The sequence below is a fragment of the Scylla paramamosain genome, chromosome 14, assembly GCF_035594125.1.
Source record: "Scylla paramamosain isolate STU-SP2022 chromosome 14, ASM3559412v1, whole genome shotgun sequence".
Lineage (NCBI taxonomy): Eukaryota > Metazoa > Arthropoda > Malacostraca > Decapoda > Portunidae > Scylla > Scylla paramamosain.
In genome coordinates this window covers 19926447-19950564 of record NC_087164.1, presented here as the reverse complement: position 1 = coordinate 19950564, position 24118 = coordinate 19926447, and the positions used below count along the sequence as shown (strand labels likewise).

Here is a 24118-nt window from a genome sequence, read left to right as displayed (position 1 = left end):
GTACACACTTAACAATAATCAATCTTAGTTCATACACCTCCACAAATCAACAATACCAACGTCTATTCCCTACATACGTACAGTAATTAACTATACAAACATAGAAATCAATAAATAACTCCCAGACTTTAAGCACTAATCAAACGCTATACACTGGCATAAACTGACCTTTTTTTTCGAGCCAGTGTAGCGACCTGAAGCAGAGGGCGGCTGACCACAGCAGCGAGGCGGTAAGGGCGTAGGCGGGAGCTTGTGTTTGTGGCGTGGCCGAGAGCGACCTACCGTGAGGCGCGTGGAAGGAAAGCGGCGGGAGGAGGGAGAGAGGAAAAGAGAGAGAGAGAGGGAGTGAGGGAGGGAGAGAGAGTGACGAACGGGGAGAAAGAGGCAAGTGAGGCGGAACGGAGTATCAGGTGGAACACTAAAACACGAGGTAACACACACAGGGAGGATAAGAAGGATGACTGCAAAACCTCCACATAAAGGAGTCGCGAGTAATGTTGAACCCGAATGGCATTTGAGAACAAGTGAATGAAAATGGATGAGAGTCGGACTTATATTCTGAAACGCACTGAAGGTCTTATTAGGATTATTTTTGCAAGGCCTTAGAGATGATTAGTGGAATTTTCTACTACTATTATTATTTTTTTTTTTTTTTTGCCCCATTGACGGTGGAGAATCCCCGTGAAACTATCATTTGAGTATAAAAAGCATTTGAAAATTTTAATGAATTCCACTAGAGATGAAACAAAAAAAAATCTATTCACATATACGAACAAAATTCTAAACAATACACGAAAGAGTGAAAATAAAAAAAAAAGATAATTATACATATGAAAAAATAAATAAAAATTCAGAATATATTTACGGGCAGCATAAAAAGACATCAAGAAATTAAGGCGGCCGAATAAAGGGCAGAGTCTTGGCTAGGAATAAAAACACCACTCGGAATGCAGGTGGTTGTAAATTCAGGTGAAAATATATCATCATCTGCGGCAGGGTTAAAATGAGAGAGAGAGAGAGAGAGAGATAGAGAGAGAGAGAGAGAGAGAGAGAGAGAGAGAGAGAGAGAGAGAGAGAGAGAGAGAGAGAGAGAGAGAGAAGTAGGAGGTATGGGGGGCAGGTAAACAGACAGACCGGCAGACAGACAGACAGTTAGAGATAAAGAATAACAGATTGAGGCAAACAATTACAGCAGACAAACAGATCGATAGACTGAGACATGGAAAGACAAAACAAACAGACAGATAGACAAACAATTATAGCAGTCAGTCAGACAGACAGACAGACAGACAGACAAACAAACAAACAAGAAGAGAGACAAGGTGAACCAATGTGAAGAAAGTCTACATTTAGTAAGTATGAATAACAGAGATCTATCAGTCATGGAAGAAGACAAGGAGGAGTGAAGACAGTAGAGGCTGACTGACGTTCATAGGAATATAAAGAGCGAATGAGGAACCTTTTCAAAGACCCTGAAGAACACGTACTTAAGGAGAATGATCTAGGAGGAGATCGAGGCTAAAATGAAAAGATGGACTTGCAATGGAGATAAGAAAAGGAGCAGCAGAAGAAGATGTAATGGACAATAATTAATGAAGATGATTCGTACATGGCACCAATTTACAGCACAGAAGGAATGGTTAGAAAAGAAGGTAAAGGAATGATTGTAAGTCGCCCCTTTGTCCTGATGCCAACGCCCTTCGTGCCGCCTAGTGTAACAGGGCGCAGTACCACCTGAGATTTCGTAGTATCGATGTCTTTTTATCTGTCTCCTTATTCCAGGGTACCGCCATTATAATCACCAAACATCTATACTTCCACTACAAAATCAAAGCTTCCTTCACTAACATATATCCACTCTATTCTAAATCATACCTGTGAAACTTCTTATCTCTCCATCCTGTGAAGTCAGAACTCAACAAACAAAAATACCAAGAAATGTACAAACTTGTCCAGCCAGCTGCAAAGTTTCAAGGTCATGCTGGAAGCCTTAGGGGAAGTCTGATTTGAGAACCGACGGCTACATCCCAGGAGTCTCCAACGGTGCAGCCAAGCCTTGCCCACTGCTCGTCTGGCCTGAGGCTGTGTGTGGATGCATAAAAACGTATCTCTCAATAATAAATATGAAAAAAGGGGCGATAAATACTACGCCACGTTCCGCTCCCCTCTCGAATCTGTCTCTTAGCGAATAGTGAAGACTTCTTTACCACACACACACACACACACACACACACACACACACACACACACACACACACAAGGTCACATCACAGGCTCATCACTTACTTTTCTTTAGATTTCCTTCCACCTTCACGCATCGACCAGGTTTTAATAGACGATGAACAGCTGACTAGATTTTGCACTGGTAATTCTGCCCCAAATTCAACCCAGGACTCACTAATTTGCTTGTTTGAGAGCGTTAACCGATATATCATTGGTGCTGAGCTTGTATACAACCAGCAGAAAAATGTAAGAAAAGAAAGCACTATTTTTTTTTATGTACGCTTGTTCAAGATCAAGCAGAAAAAGAAGTACAGCCACTTTTTTTGAGAGAGGGATTCTAATTCTTTTCATATACTGCACTGGAAAACCAAGGAGCTTCAGAATATAAAATTGTCAGTGAAATCAATTTTGTTTGTGTAAATCATGTGTTTGTCCACTTGGATGCAGGTATTGTGTTGCTTTGTGTCGTTCGTGAATTTCTTGTTTTCTCTCCTCCTCAGATGAACATCAAGCGTCTCCCGTTACTCACTGGGAGGACTTCACGACATCTGGACCACGGCAACGTAAGTGTGACCTTTAACGTTCTCGTATTCACCATGTCTCCCATGCAGGAATACAAAAAAAATGAAGAGATGTAAGAAAAATAGATTTGAATGCATTCAAATACAAATGTTGCAGCCCGTATCCATGGTTAGCTGCATGAGCTTTAATTTCCGATTACTGATGTGGGCCTTCGATTTGAGGCTGACCTTGTGTGACCCGTGATTATTCAAGGGTCCTGCAGGTGTCCTCGGTGAGGCGGCGGGCCATCACTCACCAGTAGCATGACAGCCAACATGCCAAGCTTTTTTGCGTGCGGTGAGCCAGGTGGCCGCGGGGCAGCGAGGCACGCAGGGCAGGCTCAGAGCTGATCGCCCGCCTCTGGATGATTAACGAATTGTCCTCATGGCTTCGGGCGCGAGGCAATCAGTTTCAATTTGAATTATTCAGACTCTATTCTCGGCTTTAGTGAGTTTTTTTTTTCATGAAATATGATTGTTTCAGGAAATCCTCAATATATGTGTGTGATTAAGTGCTCGGCAACCGTCTATGATGGAAAACTGAGCTGATGTGTGAAACTGTCATTTTAACGATAACAAAACTAAGTAATCATCCTGACACAACGCTTTCCAAGGGGAAAAAAATGTATATTAATAAGCTCAACAAAATTGATAAGTTTATTTTTTACTTCATCATTGTAATCAGCTCGGCACTTCAAAGGCGCCAGCCATGCTTGGGAGTGGCCGGGGTGGCTTGGAGTGCAGACTGCGGGCGAGACATGGGACGGTGCGAGAACACTTAAAAAAGCAGCCTGTCTATAATACTTCCATGATGATATTTGCTCGTAATATTCTTACTTTGTTTTATAGAATCCATCCCCCCACCTCTCTCTCTCTCTCTCTCTCTCTCTCTCTCTCTCTCTCTCTCTCTCTCTCTCTCTCTCTCTCTCTCTCACCACCACGTAACACCACTAACACCACTGGAGCGAAGACAGGCGGGCACGCGTCCTCAGTGTCTGTCCCGCCATAAGCTTCATGCCATCTTTCCGCTCCGCCTCACCTCTATGGGCGCACTCCTCCCTCGGGTTACTGACCACGTTTTATCGCTTAGGTTCTCCACACACGCATCTGAACCCTTCGCTCCTCTCTAACGTCGGTGCTGCTCTCGCCAAGCCTTATCTGGTCTGTGTGTTGTAGTTTTCACCAAGTTCTTTATCGTCTATATCGCAAGAAGGAGCAGTCTTGTTAAGCTGGGGCCATTTCCGTGCATAACGCTCGCTCCTTCGGACACTACAAGAGGCACGTCGATGCAAAAGCATAGTAAGGACTCCACCCCTTCCCGCCATCCCGCTCCTCATGAATCAGTTATCAGATTAGCATGTAAATTAATGAAAGTCGTATTTCTGTTTTGTTTTTTTGTTTTTCATACCCTGGTGTCATATGAGCTCTTTTTTTTCTGCGTGTATGTGCAGAAAGCTGCTCAATAGCTGTCCAAAAAAAGATAAATAAATAAATCAGCAAAAAATTAATTGTATGTTTCAAGTCTGAGATGTTAAAATTTGTCATCTTCCAATATTCAACTAGGGTAAAATCTTAATGTTATTACTATAGAGAATCTTCATATAACAACCAAAACATTATAACTGCATGAACCGAAGATGGATAACTGAGACGTTTAAAAAGACCTGACGTGTGAATTTCATGCGTGGGAACCCATGTGAAGAACTCTATGTTGTGTACCAGCGGAGATGCTGCGGCGAGTAAATCAGCGTGGGTGTAGATAATGTAGACAAGTACTTTAGAATGCACGGGATTGATGAGGGAACGTGAGGCGCTGATAGGACTGGCGGGCTGATCTAAGCAGGTGATGAGGTGGGCATGGAGAAGGTTTAGCGATGGTGGATCAGAGAGAGAGAGAGAGAGAGAGAGAGAGAGAGAGAGAGAGAGAGAGAGAGGATGGGGGGGAGCGGATCTAAGGCTCAACACAAAGCCGTCCACCGCAACTCAACACTTCTCAGTCCAAGCCTCACCTTCCACGGGGACTAGAAACCTAAGTGTACCTAAGCCTAAGGACCATTTTGCGTAGGGGCGCGTGGCGTGGTATAGGCCGCAGTGTGTGTGTGCGAGCGAGCAAATGTTTAACCAAGTGTGATCGAGGCACAAGTTGGTGTGTGAGACAGAGGCGAGCCACAGCTGCAAATAGACAGAGGGACAGGTGCGGGAGAGGCATTAATTACTAGCAGGTGCACCCCCCGGACAGGTAGTGGAGTAGGAGGCACGGACACTCGCTGCCTGCCCTTTGTCCCTTCTTGTGTGTGCGTGTGTGTGTGTGTGTGTGTGTGTGTGTGTGTGTGTCCCTGTGGCTGTGTGTGTGTGTCTTGTCCAGAGTTTTATTTTGTTATCAAGAAGGTCCACGGCTATGAAAATGTATAAAGTTCTTAATCATGCATCCTTTTTTCATGTATAAACTTCATAGTGCAGGAAGACTCACGAGTTTTATCTATTTATCTATTCATATATTTGTTCATAACTACAATGCACATACGTATACGAATAAAAGATAAATAAAACAGATAAAGCAGTTAAGCCATTCAATATAGACTATTCAGTAATACATATACCCGTCTGACATGATGCTACAAATGACACAAAGCTAAAAACTACTTGCCTACAAAATTTCATAGGTATTTCAGTGGGAAATTCGAAATAAGTGTGTTGATTTATGACTTGACGGTGATGACTTTAAGGTTTATGTTCACCAACCGCTATTGTCTGACCATTTACTAAAAGATTTTGGTAGATATCACTTACTTCTCATTAACCTAAACTCTCTCTCTCTCTCTCTCTCTCTCTCTCTCTCTCTCTCTCTCTCTCTTGATCCTTACCTTCCTCCCTGTCTCTCCCTCCCTCCCTCTCTCCTCATCCCTCTACGTATTCCTCCTCTCACACTTTCTCGCGCTGTGCTTTCCGGTCACCCCCACACCTCCCCCTCTTTCCTCCCCTCCTTCATCACAGCACCCCCTCTGTCAGCCCCGCGCGGCCCCCCCCCAGGAGAAATCGAGGCCTTGGCGTAGATAATAGGAAAGGCGTGTTCCCCTGCACTCAAGCCTCCCTTCGTCTGTTGCATGTGTTTTTTGAAACCCCATTCCCTTTCTCTCTTGTCTAGACTCTTCGAAACATTGCCTCTGTCTCTCTACCTCAGTCTTGATATATGTAAACATTTGTCAAACTTCACCTTTTACTTTTGGTTTCATTTTTCGTGTTTATAGTTCTCTCTTTTTTTTTTTTTTTTTTTTTTTTTTGTGTGTGTGTGTGTGTGTGTGTGTGTGTGTGTGTGTATAAAGGACGTTTTGATTTCCTGCAAGTCAATGTGGTGCTTGTTGCAGGAAAGTTGGTTCGTAATGCACTTTTATCACATCACTGCTCGAGAGATATTGTGCTATTGTGTTTCTCTCTCTCTCTCTCTCTCTCTCTCTCTCTCTCTCTCTCTCTCTCTCTCTCTCTCTCTCTCTCTCTCTAGGTTTTTCCCTTATATAAATTTGACTTTTCTGTGTTGACTAGCAACTTTTTTCTTTTTTTTTCACAAGGGAATCACAAGTTGTTGCGTCTTGCTTAATTTTCTTGAAGTTCCAAGCTTTACTGTATTTTTAAGAGAGAGAGAGAGAGAGAGAGAGAGAGAGAGAGAGAGAGAGAGAGAGAGAGAGAGAGAGAGAGGAGAGAGAGAGAGAGAGAGAAAGTGTCGTCGTCGTCATAGTGGGGAAAAGGAGAAAGGAGGAAGAGATAAGGAAGGAAGGAGGAAAGAAAGTAAAGAAGAAAACTAGAGAAAAAAAAGATAAGGAAGAAGGCACGTTTTCAATAGATAGACAAGAGAGAGAGAGAGAGAGAGAGAGAGAGAGAGAGAGAGAGAGAGAGAGAGAGAGAGAGAGAGAGAGAGAGAGGCAGGTGGGCCACATAAACATTGGGGTGCCCGTTCAGTCGCTCATCAATCATCGCCGTGTTGCGTCACTTTCCTGGCGTCTCATTGGTCGCTGGCTGGTGACGTCACTAGGGACCCGCCAGCCCCGCCAGCCGTGAAATAAAGCCGCTACACCGGAGATGTATTACTGCATTATTTGCCTTATCAACTCGAAAATCAGGGGAGATCTCGTTGTGTGCGTGTGTGTTAGTTTTCTGCTGTCGACGAAGGGCTGGGTTCTCCTTTTCGCTGTTTTTTTTAGTTTTTTTTTTCTTTCTTTTTTACAGGTATGTTTGCGTGTTTTGTGGTCTTCTGGGAATGATTACATGTCTGGATTATTTTTTTTTTCTTTCCATGTCTTTGTTTTCCTGGTTATTTTCTGTATTCGGGCTTGTAAATCTCTTTTTTTTTTTTTTAGGGAGGGTATGTGTTGCTTACTTTGTTGTGTTCTAAATGGCTTGCTTGTCTTGTTTTTCATTGTGTTATCCTATGGGCATGTGTCTCCTTTAGCACTTATAATCTACGTTAAATTTTGCTCCCTTCTGATCTTTTTAGGCGATTATTTTTATTTATTTATTTTTATTTTTTTATTTTTTTAATTTTTTAGATGTTTTGTGGTATTTTGAGATAGTCGAATTCTGAATTTTCCTTACCTCTTTGATTCTTCCTTTTTCTCTCTCTCTCTCTCTCTCTCCCCTCCAGGGCTTCTAAATCAGTCACTCAATAGTTGATGGCTTTAAAATATGTTTGAGGTACTCTGTCATATTTTTAGATGTCTTCCATGTCTAGTTTTCTTTTGGTTAGGTTAGGTTAGCTAGGTTAGGTTAGGTTAGTTAGGTTAGTTAGGTTAGGTTAGGTTAGCTAGGTTAGGTTAGGTTAGTTAGGTTAGGTTAGGTTAGTTAGGTTAGGTTAGGTTAGGTTAGTTAGGTTAGCTAGGTTAGGTTAGTTAGGTTAGGTTAGGTTAGGTTACTTTTTTCATGCTTTCCTTAGTTTCTTTTTTCCTCTTTCATGAGTTTACCTACTAGGAATAGGCTGGTTTAGAGGGCTAAGGTTTAACATATATATATATTGTGCGATAGGAGAGAAAAATATAAAGGCAGCAACAGAAAAAGATGAATGGGAAGGGGCAGTGTACGGTAGGGGAGGGAGGAGGGCAAGAATGAAGGGGCCTATAGGAGCAGCGCGGTGGAGGGGCAGCAAGCAAGGGGAGGAGAGAAGGGTGGCAGCAATATTTGTCGAGCCATCCTCTGTGAAATTAGCTGTCATCTCTTCCCTGTGCTGACGAGGTGTTGGTCTAATCTCCCCGTTATTACTCTATGCAAAGCCCTTCTCCTCCTCCTCCTCCTCCTTCTCCTCTTAGTCTGTCCTTATCCTCATCGCTCCTCCCTCTCATATACTTCTGGTTTTTATCATCGTCACGAGGAAATGGCTAAGAATAGGAGGAGGAGGAGAAGGAGGACGAGGAAGAGGAGGAGAAGGAGAAAAGAGAGAATCGTTGTTCTACTCATCTTCATTCTTCATTCTTCTCCTCCTCCTCCTCCTCCTCCTCCTCCTCCTCTTCTTCTTCTTCTTCCTCCTCCTCCTCCTCCTCCTCCTCCTCCTCCTCCTCCTCCTCCTCCTCCTCCTCCTCCTCCTCCTCCTCCTCCTTTTCTTTTGTTCATCTTACATTAGACAGAGCTAGTTAATTACTTATTCCTCTTTACGCTTCAGATGGGCAGGAGGAGGAGGAGAAGAAGGAGGAGGAGGCGTTAGATTTGTGCTCCTCTAATTAAGGATTTTTCCATTTCTTCCTCCCCTCGATCTGCTTCAGTGTGTGTGTGTGTGTGTGTGTGTGTGTGTGTGTGTGTGTTTGTGTGTGTGTGTGTGTGTACTTTGCCATAGTCTTGCTTCTCTTCAAGTTTAACACATTATCATAATTTTATATTTACAGTAGTAGTAGTAATAGTGGTGGTGGTAGTGGTAGTGGTGGTAGTGGTAGTGGTGGTGGTGATGATGGTTGTATGCTATTAATCTTGGTCTCCGTTACTTAATGGTTGTTCGTTGTGTCCTCCCTCTCTACATTTTAAATACCCTTTAATCTCAATTTATCCCTTACCTTCCCTTCCCTCACCTCTCTTATTTAATCCTGATCAATAGAAGAATTAGATTTTTTACATTTTTACTTTTTTTCTACTGTTGAAATAGTTTTAAGCCTTTTTTCCTTTGTGTTTGGGGGCTGGTTTCCTTTCCCCTTGGTCTCCGCCAGTCCCCCTACAAAGTCCCTCCCTCGGCGTTCATTAAGAGGCACTGAGCAGGAGGGGTTCTTGAAGGACGCGGAAGAAGAGAGACGATACATGCTGAGAAAACAAAGAAACAAGTGAAAAACATCAATACTTCTGACGGGAAATTGAAGCAAAGAATAGATTAGAAAATGGGAATAAAGCCAGAAATAAAATACTACCACTCATTGTACGCGAAATAAGGATAAAATGTCTTCAGCAGCGGTAAGGAAGAAGGAAGGAAGGAGGTGGGATTTATAGAGATGGTGAAAGTTGAAGGAAATTTAAGATTATGTGTTTGTGCAATAGTGGCAATGGTGTGGTATTAATTGAGAGGATAGTGAACATTTTTCCCTTATTTTATGTACAGTGGGCCGTAGTACAAATATTTATCGCTTGTCTTATTTTGTCTATCATATTTTCGCATCCGTTTTTCGTCAGAGGTATTGATATTTCGATTTTTTTTTTTTCTATTTCGTCTTTTTTTTACCATTTTTACTTTCATTCACACGTTTTCATCCTCTTTCCTCCTCCATCCTTCCTTGCCTCCCCGTTTCTTCCCCCGTGCCCTTCCTCCCTCACGCTGGGCGCACAAAATATGCAGGCACGGGTTATTGAACGGAACAAAGAGTGTCATCAGCGAGGGTGACAGGGAGTGCCAGTTTTGTCGCACCATCACAAAGTGGCACCATCAGCTCGTGGCACTCCCCATCCGTCCACTGCATAGCCTCCCACTCGCACTTTTTCCCTCTCGTTCACTCCGTCAATGACTCGTGTACGAATACCCCCAGATTTTTGCCATTAGAGGGAGCGGAAAAAAAAAAAAGAGAGAGTGATAGTTGATTTGGCTCGTTTTTATTTCCCTTTTGGCGTCAGGAAGTAATGGGCATATACTCTTCTTAATGGCGGCTCATCTGTTGCTGCCAGTTTTGTCGTTAAATGTCTGGAAGTTGCAGTATTTTTTTTTTGCCTCCCTCTATCTGTCGTTTGCTTTTTTCGGTGGCAAAGGATTTCCTTTTGAGTGGCGGAGCGTCTGTGATATTGTCGAATTCTTGTGTTCAGTGTCTCGCGGTTCCTCGATTGACAACCATTGCAGAGAGAGAGAGAGAGAGAGAGAGAGAGAGAGAGAGAGAGAGAGAGAGAGAGAGAGAGAGAGAGAGATTCTTTGCTCCTTTAAAGATTCCTCCTAGGCAATACACAAGAGTGAGGCACCAAGAAAAGCCACTCCAGGTAAGAAGGAAGGAAGTAACGCGGCCCGGAAGACGTGATTCGCAGCCGAGGTTTGATAACTACCCAGATTCTCTACCCAAACGTGGTTCCCGTGACGTCACCTCCGGTAAAGTCAGGTCCCGGAACCCTCGCACCTCTGGCCACCTCCTCTTCCTCCTTCTCCTCGGCACCAAGGTCCTCCGTCGTCCCTTCGTCTCTTCTCTGGGAAACCCGCGGAACACTTGTACGAATTGGCGGAAAGTCTTTCCTAATTGCTTAAGTGTGGGGTGGCCGCGATCTGCAGTTCCTGAAGGAGGACAATAATTATCCCGCTATTCAGGTCTAGCGCGGTGCACCTGCCAGGCTCTCCCCCGCCGCGGCAGCCTCACAGTTTGACATTTCCCTGCCGCCTCCACCGTCTGCCGGACACCATCACGTACCTCTGGGAGCTTTGGTGAAACAATTACACAGCCTTGTTCTGGTCCACTCTGGCGACATGCCCCCTTTGTATGTCAGTGTTCCAGAAACTTGGCATCCATTCTCATCGTTTTCAAAGTCAGGAGGCAGGGAGCGGCCCGTCTCGCTCAGTCCTCGAGTAGTGGCGACGCTGCGGCAACAGGGTAGAGGCTCCAGGAATGTTACAGGAACGGGAGTCACCTTGAAGGGAGCGCGAGGCGAGGCGATGTGTCCCGCGTCAGGGTTGGTCACCGCCTGTGAAGCTGGCCACTCGCCCGGGCAGGTGGCGGAAATGTTGCTGTGATTTGTTGTCATTATCTCCCTGACTCCTTCCCTTTCCTGCATCCTTCCGCCAATTTGCCCTTTCCCTTTAATTTACCTCTCGGAAGGATGTAAAGCTGGGTTACCGCTAGAGGCGACCAGCGCTGTACCTCCGTCACGTTCAGCCAGCGAGCATACGTAAGACCCTTAGTCTCCCAGCCTCCCTCCACCCCCACACCTGCACCATATCTCACCTCGCATTTCCTGCGACCTTTCAACCTTCCCAGCTGTCCGTGAAGTGATGCATTTCAAATGTAAAGCTTGTGGAATGAATAAAGTCGACGAAACGCGACTGAATGTGAACGTGAGCTCTTAGATTCTGATGCCTTTGGTTATATGTGACGAACTGGAGTAATTGAGTCTTACTGAAACAAGGAGTTCATGCAAAAAGTCAACAAAAGGTCCGTTAGACAACAATACTTAAGCACCATCAGCTTGTTCATGACGATTAGCTCACCAGTTACCGCTTCAAGTCAGGGAAGCCTCCATGCACACCATTCACAGGCGACTTACATGAGCATATCGCTTGAATCACATCATTTGCAGAATTGCAAAGACTCTTAATCTATAGGGAGCGTTTTTAAGGATACACATTGTCGTTCTCAAGAGTTAATATCTCGAGCTGCTAGAGACTCAACGTGGCACTCGATAAGAACTCACAGCAGCGCACAGACTCAGCAGGAGTCGCCAAACACAATTCCCTATTGTCTCCAAGAAGCGAATCGGTTACGTACATGTTGCTCTGTTTGACCTCAATCTCTATGTCCCATTGCTACATACTGATAGGAAGTTGAAGACAGCTGATAATGCCATTTTTCACTCACTTCTTTTAGTATCCGAAAACAATGTTAATATACACATTCGCTCGTTTAAGTATCTGAATAGCTAAAGCCACCATTTATCATAGCCAATATAGTCCATTTCTCTTTCCACTTACCTGAGCAAAATTAAGTAACATTCATCTTATCCATTAAACGAACACACACTGTCCACCTACATCTTTACCTTCCTAACGGCACGCACACTTACGAGTACACGTACGTACACACACACATGCACACTAGCCGCTGCCGTCATTACGTGCCATTCAGGAAAACAGACAGAACATGACCAGGTAGTAATGGCCTGCTCGTAGTAATGCTGAATTGCAAGACTAGCCCCTTAAAAATACAGCTCAAGGTAAATCTGCGTCACGGCACATCACCTCTAAAGTATATATCCTCCAGCAGTGAGGAAGTGAACGAAAGGTATGTACAGGTTCCCCTTTTCCCCCTCCCTTCCTCCCTTCCGCCCCGCCTCAGCGCCCCTCGTACTGCCTGTATCCTTGCCTCGAGCCTCGCCACCCAGCCAGCCAGCCACGGACGAACTGAAGCGTTTATGTAATTGGTCGATTATCTTTCTTCCCATTCATGTTTTCACTCATTCATTCAGGACTTGAGTGAGTGTCTCCGTGATTCACCATCTTGGATCGCCTTCTGTGCGTGTTGTGTGCGTGCGTGTTGTGTGCATGTGTGTGTGTGTGTGTGAGTGTGTGTGTGTTTCTTGGCGTTCGTATATGCGTGTAACAATAGAAAATGACCGTCACTGTGATCCTAAGGTTGACTGTGATTGGAAAGTCATGGTGATTTCTGACTATTTAGGTAACCTACCATGCAAGTTTGTCTGTCGCTGTAAAATATGATGACTTCAAACATTAATCAACAGTAACATAAAGACACCACTCTGTAAAGTATTGCTGAGTCAAGATATCAGAGAAATACCGTGACAGTGAAGGTGTGTAGAGGAATGAGAGCGGAGTGTGGAGAGACAGCACCTTAGATTTAAACGGTTTAGTATCGCAGAGGAGATGAGTAGCGTAACACGTACTATTTCAAGCTGTGAGAGAAACGCGTATCTTAACGGACATAAGTATTGGGGAAATACAGGGACTATTTATATCTGCTCCCTTGTCAGATTTAATGTAGTTGTAATCATTTTGAAATAGTTTTTTATTAGTTTTTTTTTTCTTTCTTTTTAGTTAGAGTGTTTGGTACGTATACCTTTTCACAAAATCTGTAGATATGATTACGTATACAAATATGAATTAACATCGTGATAGAATACGAATATCGAAAAGTTCATGTTTGTATTATGTATTCTGTTCGGATTAGTTCACACACACACACACACACACACACACACACACACACACACACATACACACACCTGTCATTTTAACAACTTTCACCCATACCTCCTCATCGACCCATATCCAACTCACATTATCCACATCCCCCCCCTATTACAGTTCACACCACACAGCTGCTCATGTCCCGCACGGCGCCCACACACGGGAGATGCAATGATTGCCTCGTTTTACCTGATCTATAATGCATTTTTTTTTTTTTTAGCGTCTTGCTTTTTATGTTCTTTTGTATAATTTTGTATTATCTGTTTTAGTATTTTCTTGTCTGATATTTTGGATCTGCAGTGCTGTGTGGCCGTGTTTCCTGAATTTGTGTGTATAGCTACCTATCTATCTGTCAGTCAGTTTATCTATTTATATGTATATCTATTTGTTTATCTATCTATCTGTCTATCGATCTCTGTCTATATATCTATCCATCCATCTCTTTATCTATCTATCTGTCTATCTCTCCATCTATCAGTCTGCCTACCTGTCTATTTATCCATTTATCTACCTGTCTTTGGTAATCAATCAAGACCCGAAATTGCACCGTCTTTCATAACCATCGTTGCATCATCTTCGTGATCCTCGTGTCGAAATGTCAAGCACAGTTTGCCACTCCGTTCCAGTTCCTGCTCTCCGTCACTAGCTGTGTATACCCTTCACCCACATCCTAGTCCCTCGGTGAGAAAGTTTCAGCATGTCACTTTTCTGTTTAGCAATATCACCCAGCGGGGGGTGAAATTAACTGATGAGATAAATAAGCTTAGGTAACCAGATTTTCTACTCGTTTTCCCGCTCTACTCATCCACATTTCCGTAAGCTTGCGTGTCTGGGTATCGTAGAGTGTACAACGATGCTCGCGCTTTACCTCTCCAGTACCTACTCCCAGCCTCCCCCCTTCGCTTATCACCGCCGCTAACTCACGCTGCTAACTCACCCGCTAACCCCATCCTCTCTCCTCCCATTCCCCCAACACCACCACTTCGTGCCAGGCAGAGAGAGACGGTCACCGGGGTCCACGCACAATCAGAGTCTTCAAGCTCAAATAACCGTGTCGCCCTGCCGTGTCCAGTCCCCACGCAGCAGCCTGCACCCTTCCCACCCTCTACCGTCCTCTACCAACTCCTAAAGTGACATGCGAACTCCCCGCACGATGGAATAACCTGCCGTACAGTGCTGGCGTCCAATACACAAAGTTCCGTCTCTCGCACATCCTTTGATCCCGGAGACTTCACACAGAAAATGTGACCCAAGGCAATTACCAGGGGCGTCGGCTACTTTAGGGAGCTCCCGAGCGGCACGAGGGGCTGCCGCACACCGCCACGTGACGCTACCACTGTCGACACAAGGTTCTCTCGATTCTCCGCCGAAGGGACCTCGTGAGCACTGCCTGGTTGGATGGATGGATGGATGAGAGATGATTGTGTTGGCTGCCTCATGTTGTGCTGCTTTCTATGTAAACATGTTTGCTTGTTTGCTTGCTTGCTTGCTTGCTTGCTTGGGTGTTTGTTGTTGTTTTCCTTGGTGGTGGTGATGGTGTAGGTTATGAGGGTGTTTTTGTTGTTGCTGGTGGTGGTGGTGATGTTGTTAGCAGTGGCAGTATTGGTATTATACTATTGTACATCCTTCGGGCCTCATTTCTACTATCAATTATTGTTATTATTCGTATTATTATCCTTACGTTTTATATATAGTTTTATTTCTACTATTTACTACAACAGTGTTTTCATTATTGATTCATGTACTCTACTTAGCATCATAATCATCACCAATAATAATAATAATAATAATAATAATAATAATAATAATAATAATAATATAACACCTGTGATGGCAGATTTTCCTATCCATATTAAGTTTACTCTCAATACTTCAAGGTATCCACGTTTCCATAAAGATTCAGCAGCACACGAGATCAAGATCAGACGAGGAGGCCTCCATCATTATCATTCAAGTTATCTTTTTTGCTTAGTATGCTTTCGTCCGTGTCGTGTGTGTGTGTGTGTGTGTGTGTGTGTGTGTGTGTGTGTGTGTGTGTGTGTGTGTGTGTGTGTGATAGTATTCCATTTTCTTCTATAGTACTGTTAATATTGTAGGTCTTTTTTTTGTGCTAAGTTTATTTCTGTTTCGAGAGAGAGAGAGAGAGAGAGAGAGAGAGAGAGAGAGAGAGAGAGAGAGAGAGAGAGAGAGAGAGAGAGAGAGATAACAATGGCAATAGAAAATGAAATCAGCTCAAAAATTTTAAGAGAGAGAGAGAGAGAGAGAGAGAGGGAAGGAAAAAGTGGGAGAGAGTTAGCAATTGTGGTGGTGGGCGTGGGCGTTCGTGCTCGTGGAGTTAATTTGGTGATAATGTGGTTGGATAGTTATGGTGGAAGTGGTGATGATGATGATGATAATGATGATCGTGATTCTAATGCTGGCAGTGATAGTGGTGATGGTGGTGATAATGATGGTTATGATGCTAGTATTGGTCGTTGTAGTGGTGTTGATGGTGATGGAGAGGTATATTTTTTAGATTTTAATGGTGCAGAACTGTGTGGTGGTGATGCAATGTCATTAGTATTGCTTTTGGTGGTGGAGTGTGTGGTGGCGGAGATGGAGGTGGTGGTAATGGTAGAAAAGTGGTAGCAATGGTGGTGATGTGGATGCGATGATTGTAGTGGTACTGGATGATGTATAAGTAGTAGCATGGAAGGAGAAAAAAAATTGGTAGTAGTTGTAGCAGTGTTAATGGTAGAGGTAGCGATGAAACATCATGGTAGCAAAAGTAGAAGAGATAGTGTAGTAATAGTAGTAGTAGTAGTAGTAATAGTAGTAGTAGTAGTAGTAATAGTAGTGATGACAGAAGTTGCGTTAGTATAAGTAGAAATAAAACAGTAAAGTATTAAAAACAGTTTGCGTAGTGTGCTGGCAGTACATGAATGGTGTTTGTGGTAATAGTAGTGGTAGTGGTGATGGTGGTGGTACAGTATCACTACAGGATGAAATTGTAAAGCTGTAAAATTAATTGGGATAGAACATAGTGTGATGATGATGATGGTGGTGGTGGTGGTGGTGGTACTGCTGCTGCTGCTGGTGCTGCTGCAGGTGGGGGCAAGTTGGGGTGTCATTGCTCCTGGTGTGGCAGGTTAACCAATAGGAGGCGTAATTGAGGCTAACCAAAGGAAGGGCGTGTGCTCGTGGCGGCTCTAATCACAGTCGTAATCCAAGTCCCGCAGGAGAAGGGGGAGGAAAGAGTCCTACGTGAGAGAGAGAGAGAGAGAGAGAGAGAGAGAGAGAGAGAGAGAGAGAGAGAGAGAGAGAGAGAGAGAGAGAGACGAAGTTACACCAGAGGTCAAAAGTGAGAATATAAACTTTTTTTTTCAGATTACACATTTTTTTCTTTGGGAAAGATGGCCCCTTCTCCTCCTCCTCCTCCTCCTCCTCCTCCTCCCCTCGTTTGCCCTTCAGTCCTGTCCTAGTCATAAAGATCAGTACAATTGACCAATGCCCTCAAGCAAACAATGTCATTATAGACCAACGAACTTCCCTCTGTCATTTGTTATTCATATGTTCCTCTTCCTTTCCCTCTACCTCCTCATCATCCTCCTCTTCCTCCTCCTCTTCCTCTTCCTCCTCTTCTTCCTCCTCCTCTTCGTCCCCCAGCAGGAAGGAACCAGGTCTTTACATTGACGCCGGAAAGAGACGTCAGGTGAGGGATGGCAGGAGGACCCTTACTTGGCTACACCCCTCCCACCACAACCCTCTGCACACACACACACACACACACACACAACAGGTAATGGGTGTTGTTTTCTTAGTTTCGTCTTATACTGCAGACTAGATGAAGATTTTTTAAGATAAGTTATGAACGCAAAGTTATAACGAAAACCAGCTGTTGTTTGCTTCCTCGTGCAGCGTGACGTCTCTTTTTGTTGTTCTTTACTTATAGTGCTAGAACAACAACAATCATTAGTATCACTAGATGTGTATTCGGTGTTGGAAGCATTGCCATTATCACCAGCAATAGCAGTTACGGTTAAAGGAAGACCAGACAGTTATATTTCCTTGTTTTTTATATTAATCCTGCTATAAATTTTTAATGGATATGCAAAATTACGGTTGTTATCGTGTAGGGAGATAATAATATGAAAATAATTTGTTTCATTATTGGTAGGTACCTCTCCTTATCCTCTGCAGCACATGCAATAGCTGAAAGGAATAAAAACACACATTGCAGTCTATTTCAGACCTTACGGCTGTACTATATGGAAATGTACAGTGAGCGTGTGTGTCTCATGAACTACGTGTCTTGCTTAGTGACCTTAGAAGACTGCATCACTATATGGAATGAGAACCAAGCCATAATTCTATAAATACCAACAACTTTTTTTCACGAATCAAGCTTAGGTTTGTATTATGAAACTTTGTTCTTTCATAAGGATAGTTTTCAGTTACCACGGATATGATTAGTTGAAAGTCGTCTACTTTTCCGTGTGATGATGTGGAGTGCTTACTAAACTATCACAAGAATCACCAAAAAAAAATAATAATAATAGTAAAAATACATAAATAAATAACCTTCACTAGAGCGTGCTGAAAATAGTCCAAAAACGAAGCGACAAAGCATTTCAGAATACAGGTCTATCATGAAAATTCCGATAATTTAACTTTCATTGGAGCCTGCTAAAAATACTACAACATAAAGGTACGAAACGTTGCTGAATACAAACGTAAGAATTGAGAGTATCATGTGGCCTCTACATTCCCCACCAGGGTGATGTCCTTCAATCAGCACGTGCCCACTTTGTTTATGCCTGGGTGTTGCCTACGCGTCGCTGGTTCACGGTGGCCCAACACACGCTCACCCACCTCGCCTACGTCACATCCTGCGCCAGCCGTCAGATTTCATGAACGAAGCGCCCAACTCATTCAAAGGGAGGCTGAGAGAATTACCTTCTGCGGGTCATTGAAGCGAAGCCAAGGGAGGGAATCATTATCTCATAGCCCGTAACGTGTCAGGTAAACGAGACAGATGAGCGCCCAGAAAAACAAGCAGCCAGTCAGATAGGAAAGCAGACAGGCTGGTGGACATGCGAGAAGATAGAACAGGAAAGCAGAGAGTTGTTTCAGTAAGCAGATGCGTGCAGAAAAACTAGTAACCAGTCCAATAAAAAAAAAAAAAAACAGACAAGCAGGTTGACATATGAGATAGAAGGACAAGAAAGCAAGGAGGTGTTTCAATAAGCTAGCAGAAAGATGAACAGGTAAACAGGCCAGCCAGTCAGACGGAAAAAAACAACAAAAAAAACAGCAGATGGACATTCGAGATAGGACAGGAAAAGCAAGAAACTGTTTCAATAAATAAGCAGAAAAAGAGACAGGTAGAAAAGAACTACCAAGCAGATGAAGAAAAAAAAAATCAGACAAACAGACAGGAATACTAGCAGATAGAGAGAAAAACAAGGAAATATTTCAGTAGGCAAGCACGAAAATAGATTGCCACAAACATACAAACAGACAAGCAGACAAGCTGGCAGGCAAGCAAACAATACACCACCACCACCACCACTACCACCTGGTCCCGCACCGCAAGCCTTCCAGGAACCTCTTGATCTCTGTTCGTGACCCAGTTCACTCCCCCAACCCACCAATCCCCTCCCTTCCCATTCCCTCCCTTGCCCTCCCCTCCCCTCCCCAACAGTATTCAGCGAGACCTTCCATTCACTACTACTGCGTCATTCACACACACACACACACACACACACACACACACACACACACACACACACACACACACACACACACACAATAGCTTTACCTATCTAATGTCTGCCTATCTCCTTCCAGAGCTAATCATTCATCTACCGTCTGCCTTCCTTCCTTCTTTTCTTTTATTTTTTCTTTCATCTTTCTTTTTTTTACTTTTCTACCGGATATTCGCCACCATAAATCCGTGACATACCGGTCGCCAGATCTTAACCGGATGCTGAAGGCGGAAGCGTAAAATCTGAGCAATCATGATTTTGGGCCCTCCACCCAGCCCTCGGGCTGGTGGCTGCCGGGGGCGAGCTGGGGATGAAGCGGGGGAAGGGAGGGAAGACAGGTGGGACACGAGCAGAGAGAGAGATTGGGGGAGTCACGAAGCAGGAGGAGGAGGTGGTGGAGGTGGGGAGATGACGTGGAGGAAAGAGGAAACAGGGGATTAGAACAAGGGGAAAGACTAGAGAGAGAGAGAGAGAGAGAGAGAGAGAGAGAGAGAGAGAGAGAGAGAGAGAGAGAGAGAGAGAGAAACGGAAGGAAGAGTAGATTTTGTTTGGGAGGGTGCATGAGAAAAATTGGTTCTCTCTCTCTCTCTCTCTCTCTCTCTCTCTCTCTCTCTCTCTCTCTCTCTCTCTCTCTCTCTCTCTCTCTCTCTCTCTCTCTCTCTCTCTCTCTCTCTCTCAGATTTCATGTCGATATCTAGAAATAAATGTATATAAAACAGACGGAACTTACATAAATGAAGAAGATGAGTAAGGAAGAAAGAAGAGATGTAGAAGAAAGAGGAGGAAGAGGAGGAGGAGAAGGATAATTAGAAGAAAGAGTAACTGGACAGGGTGACTCACACTTCGAAGGGAAAAAGTTAGCAGGAAATTATTAAAATATCCGAGCGGGGAGAATCAGAAGAAAATAATTAAAAGGAGGAGAAAGAGCAGGCAGGGTAAAGAACAGCGTATCTTTGGCAGTGTTGAACGTCCAGCCCTTCCTTCTCTCAATCTCAAATCTGTTCCTTTTCATCTGTCCCTTTAAATATACCTTAAATACGTGAAGTGCTCAAGGTATGGCTGTTTTCCTTCTCGTATAAGATAGAACTTAGGTTTGCTTTTGAAAATATTGGTGGCTTCGGTTTTTTTTTTTTTATTGTGAATGTTGCACTTGATGTATTTGTTGTTCATTGTGTTGCACATGATTTGTCTGTCACGTGTTTTCTCGGTGCCTTTCTTTCATGGATATGGCTTTCTCTCTCTCTCTCTCTCTCTCTCTCTCTCTCTCTCTCTCTCTCTCTCTCTCTCTCTCTCTCTCTCTCTCTCTCTCTCTCTCTCTCTCTCTCTCTCTCTCTCTCTCTCTCTCTCTTCCTCAGTTTCATAGCCTACGCCCTTTATTTTTTGGTTCTCCCTGTTCTTTCTTTAATATATTTCCGCTTCTCTGAATTCTTTCCTTGATCTTTTATTTATTAGTTCCTCTTTTCATTCCTCTTTTCCTTTTCTCGATCTCTCTTCGTCTTACGTGACCTTCCTTCCTTCCTTCTTTCCTTCCTTCCTTCCTTCCTTCCTTTCTTCCTTCCATCCTTGCTTGCTTCCTTCCTTCTTTGCTTCCTTTCTTCTTTCCGTCTTTCCTTCCTTTCTTCTTTGCTGCCTTGCTATCTTCGTTCTTTCATTCTTTCATTGATTCACTAATTCACTTTTCCTTCCTTCCTTCCTTCCTTCTTTCCTTCCTTCCTTCCTTCTTTCCTTCCTTCTTTCCTTCCTTCCTTCCTTCCTTCCTTCTTTCCTTCCTTCCTTCCTTTTTCCTTCCTTCCTTCCTCCCTTCCTGCCTCTCTTTCCTTCTACGCACTCGCTGTAAAACCACATTATTAATTTCTTAGAGTTCGCCACATTTATCATTGTTGGCTTTTAATCTTTTTTTCTCTTTCTCCCTCTCATTCTTTCTTTCTTCCTTCATCCTTTGCTGCTTCCTCTCCTCCTCCTCCTCCTCCTCCTCCTCCTCCTCCTCCTCCTCCTCCTCCTCCTGTCTGCGTCCAGCGTGGAAGGCAGGCCCGTGGTTCCGGAAGACCCAGGAAGGAAGTGAGTGTAGGAAAATGTTGAGAACCACAGGATCCTTGCTTGATTGGTTCTTCCACACCTGTCCTGCCCACTACACACCTGTCTTATTACTCCTGGATGCCTCCACAAGCAATCACACACCTGCAGTATTGTTCTACGTTCGTGCATGTATACACTACATTTGCAAGCATTTGTTTCACTTCTCATGCACTTACATATGTCTTACTACAGCTCCACACACCTGTTCTATCCTCTACACACCTTCACAGGCATCCACACACAGCATTTCTTTACACACGTGGACACACACACACACACACACACACACACACACACACACACACACACACACACACACACACACACACACACACACACACACACACACACACTTGTTCTACCTCTCAATCACAAAAACGCCTCACACCTGTTCTGTCACAAACCTACCACACGTCTCCCACACAATTACTACTGTAAACCTACCACTCCTACATTTATTACACATATACAAGCACTGAACCTTAACTAACTAAATATCGAGATAACCTTATCATTGCGCCGCTAGGTAATGTAAATACAGGCTGAGTATTTTGATGTCAGCGGTGCAGTGCGCGTGTGACGGACTGATTGTGTTCCAGTCAGCGCGGGTTGAGTCGCCGGCCACCCGTGTGATGGGCGATTCGCGGCCACCATCAATATCCCACCCGAGCACCAACGAGGCCAGACGGGAATAAATACCTTTGCTTCGTTTACTGCAGGGAATGTGTGTGTGTATATGTGTGAGTGTGTGTGTGAGGGTGGTGAGGGTGGATGGCGTGCTAGGATGGGTCCGGCTGTCGTACCGTGGCTTGGTTGAGTGTGATTGCTTTAGTGTTTGTGCTTTGGTGTTTGTGTGGAGCTTTTTTATGGTTCTGTTTATTATTTTTTTTTTTTCTGTTGGAACGGTTTGGTTTGGGTTCTCGTTATTTTGCTATAAATGTTTTTTTTTTCCTTTATTTTTCAAGTTGGGCAAAAAAATCTGATTGTAATTATAGCACATCTTATATTATTTTTTTTTGTCACTAAACTACTGCGACTAACACCACCACCACCACCATCACCACTACTACTACTACAACTACTACTACTACTACTACTACTACTACTACTACTACTACTACTACTACTACTACTACTACTACTACTACTACTACTACTACTACTACTGTCTTTTAGTCATTTTCCTCTGCACTGACTCTAGCAAACCTATATCCTTCCAGTGATACGGGGACCAGAACTACACAATATAATCTAGATGAGGTATGACCAGTGCCAAATAGGACTTTAGTATTACTTCGGGACTTCTACTATTAACCCAGTGTGTGTGTGTGTGTGTGTGTGTGCACGTGCATGGATAGTGTACATTGTATGAACCAAGCTCAAGTTGTTTTATCTCCACATCAACTAGTATTCAACTTAGTCAACTTTAAACTCATCTTAGTGAGTATATGTATGTGTGTGAGTGCGTACGTGCAAGCTTATGTGCGTACGTGCGTGCCAAGCTGTTTGCATGTATGTATGCCTGCGTGCACCACTGCCAGCACATTACACATATCACAATCACCTACCCCATAAACACCATCTATACCACACGATACATACATAAATAACCCCATCTTTATCTCACCAGCACGCGGCATACAAGTGGAAACATCACCACTAGCAGTATCAACACACTAGCCGCTTGCATCTATACTTGTCCTCCTCCTCCTCCTCCTTCCCCTGTACCCAGCCTCTCGCCACCCTCGATCTATTAAGCAGAATAGTCAGATCTCCGTCAGCTAAACGATAAACGCTTTTAATTGGCCTCGTTAGCAAGCGTGATGGTCTTTTTGATGAGGTCCGCTGTACTGACTGGGTGTTGCTCTCTCGCTCAAATGGCCAATGTTTCTAAAGTGGAAAATTAGGGGGAGAGAGAGAGAGAGAGAGAGAGAGAGAGAGAGAGAGAGAGAGAGAGAGAGAGAGAGAGAGAGAGAGAGAGAGAGAGAGAGAGAGCTTCGGATTCCATGTGTTTATTTTATGTTGTTGTTTATTGATCATGTTACTGTGACCGACTGAGAGAGAGAGAGAGAGAGAGAGAGAGAGAGAGAGAGAGAGAGAGAGAGAGAGGTAGTCGGCTTTTTATTTCATGAATTTATTTGATGTTATTGTTTATTGTGTCTATACTTGACCAATTGATCATTGCCTTACTGGATAGCGGATTGATTGCCTAACTAATTCACTGACTCACTAACTGACTGAGTGCAGGAAGGAATAACAACGAAGCAACTCAAAAGATTCACCCACCAAAGGAAGGATAGACAGACTTCCGTAAGTATGAATCAGGGCGGAAATAGTTCTGGTATTGATGCACGTTTGGTCTTTTTTTCCTTCTTCCTTTATGCGCAGGAATAATAGTAACGGGAGCGCGCGTGGCGGATGTTACGCCACTTAAGTGTGAATCTAATCTGTACTTCAAACAAAAAACATAATGGAAAGGTATTGATAAGTATCGCAACTCGTGCCGCTGTCGTCTTTCATCAAGGTGTGCTTCGGGAAGGTTTCTGCTCATGATTATTATTGCAAGACGTATAGTATGATAGTATGATGTATTTTATAGGGATTGAATGTAAAAGTCGTGAGTGAGGGGTCATGTGCGCTCATTTTGTGGAGTGTAGAATGTATGATTGTTGTAAGTCCATTTTTAAGTGTGTTTTTATGCTACGGTTTTAGTTGTGTTCATGTTATTTCTTCAGTGGCAACGATGAAAATGTTGGTGGTGTTGTTTTGCTTGCTGATGGTGGTGGTGGTGATGGTGGTGGTATTTTTGTTATTGTTGTTGGCACTGATGATGGTGGCGAAAGCATCGTATATTTTGATCATCTTTTTAAGCTAGTTTGGGATGCGAAGTAATAACTAGTAACAAAGGTGGTGTTAGTAATGGCATTTGTAGCTGTGGTGTTGGAACATGTATTATTTAGAGTATCATCAAGCTTCGGTGTTGGTAGGGAAAGGTGAGGTAACGATGGTGATATTGATGCTTCTGTCGTTTTTGGCGGTAGTAAAAGGGTGATAGCGCCGGTGATGGTGGTGGTCTTGGTGGTGATGGTGGTGGTCTTGGCGGTGATGGTGGTGGCCGTGGTGGTGATGGTGGTGGCATGCAGGTGTATAGGAATCTGGACGAA

At 43.7% G+C, this 24118-nt stretch overlaps 1 protein-coding gene across 2 annotated transcripts in view; it reads left to right on the top strand.

Annotated features, from left to right (window-relative positions):
* The window catches only part of LOC135106994 (uncharacterized), a 173526-nt gene that overhangs the window by 54031 nt on the left and 95377 nt on the right, over positions 1-24118 (top strand). For both annotated transcript variants that reach the window (XR_010271534.1, XM_064016505.1), the window contains exon 3: positions 2724-2786. The gene's annotated coding sequence lies outside the window, so the exon portion shown is untranslated. The remainder of the gene's footprint in view (positions 1-2723; positions 2787-24118) is intronic.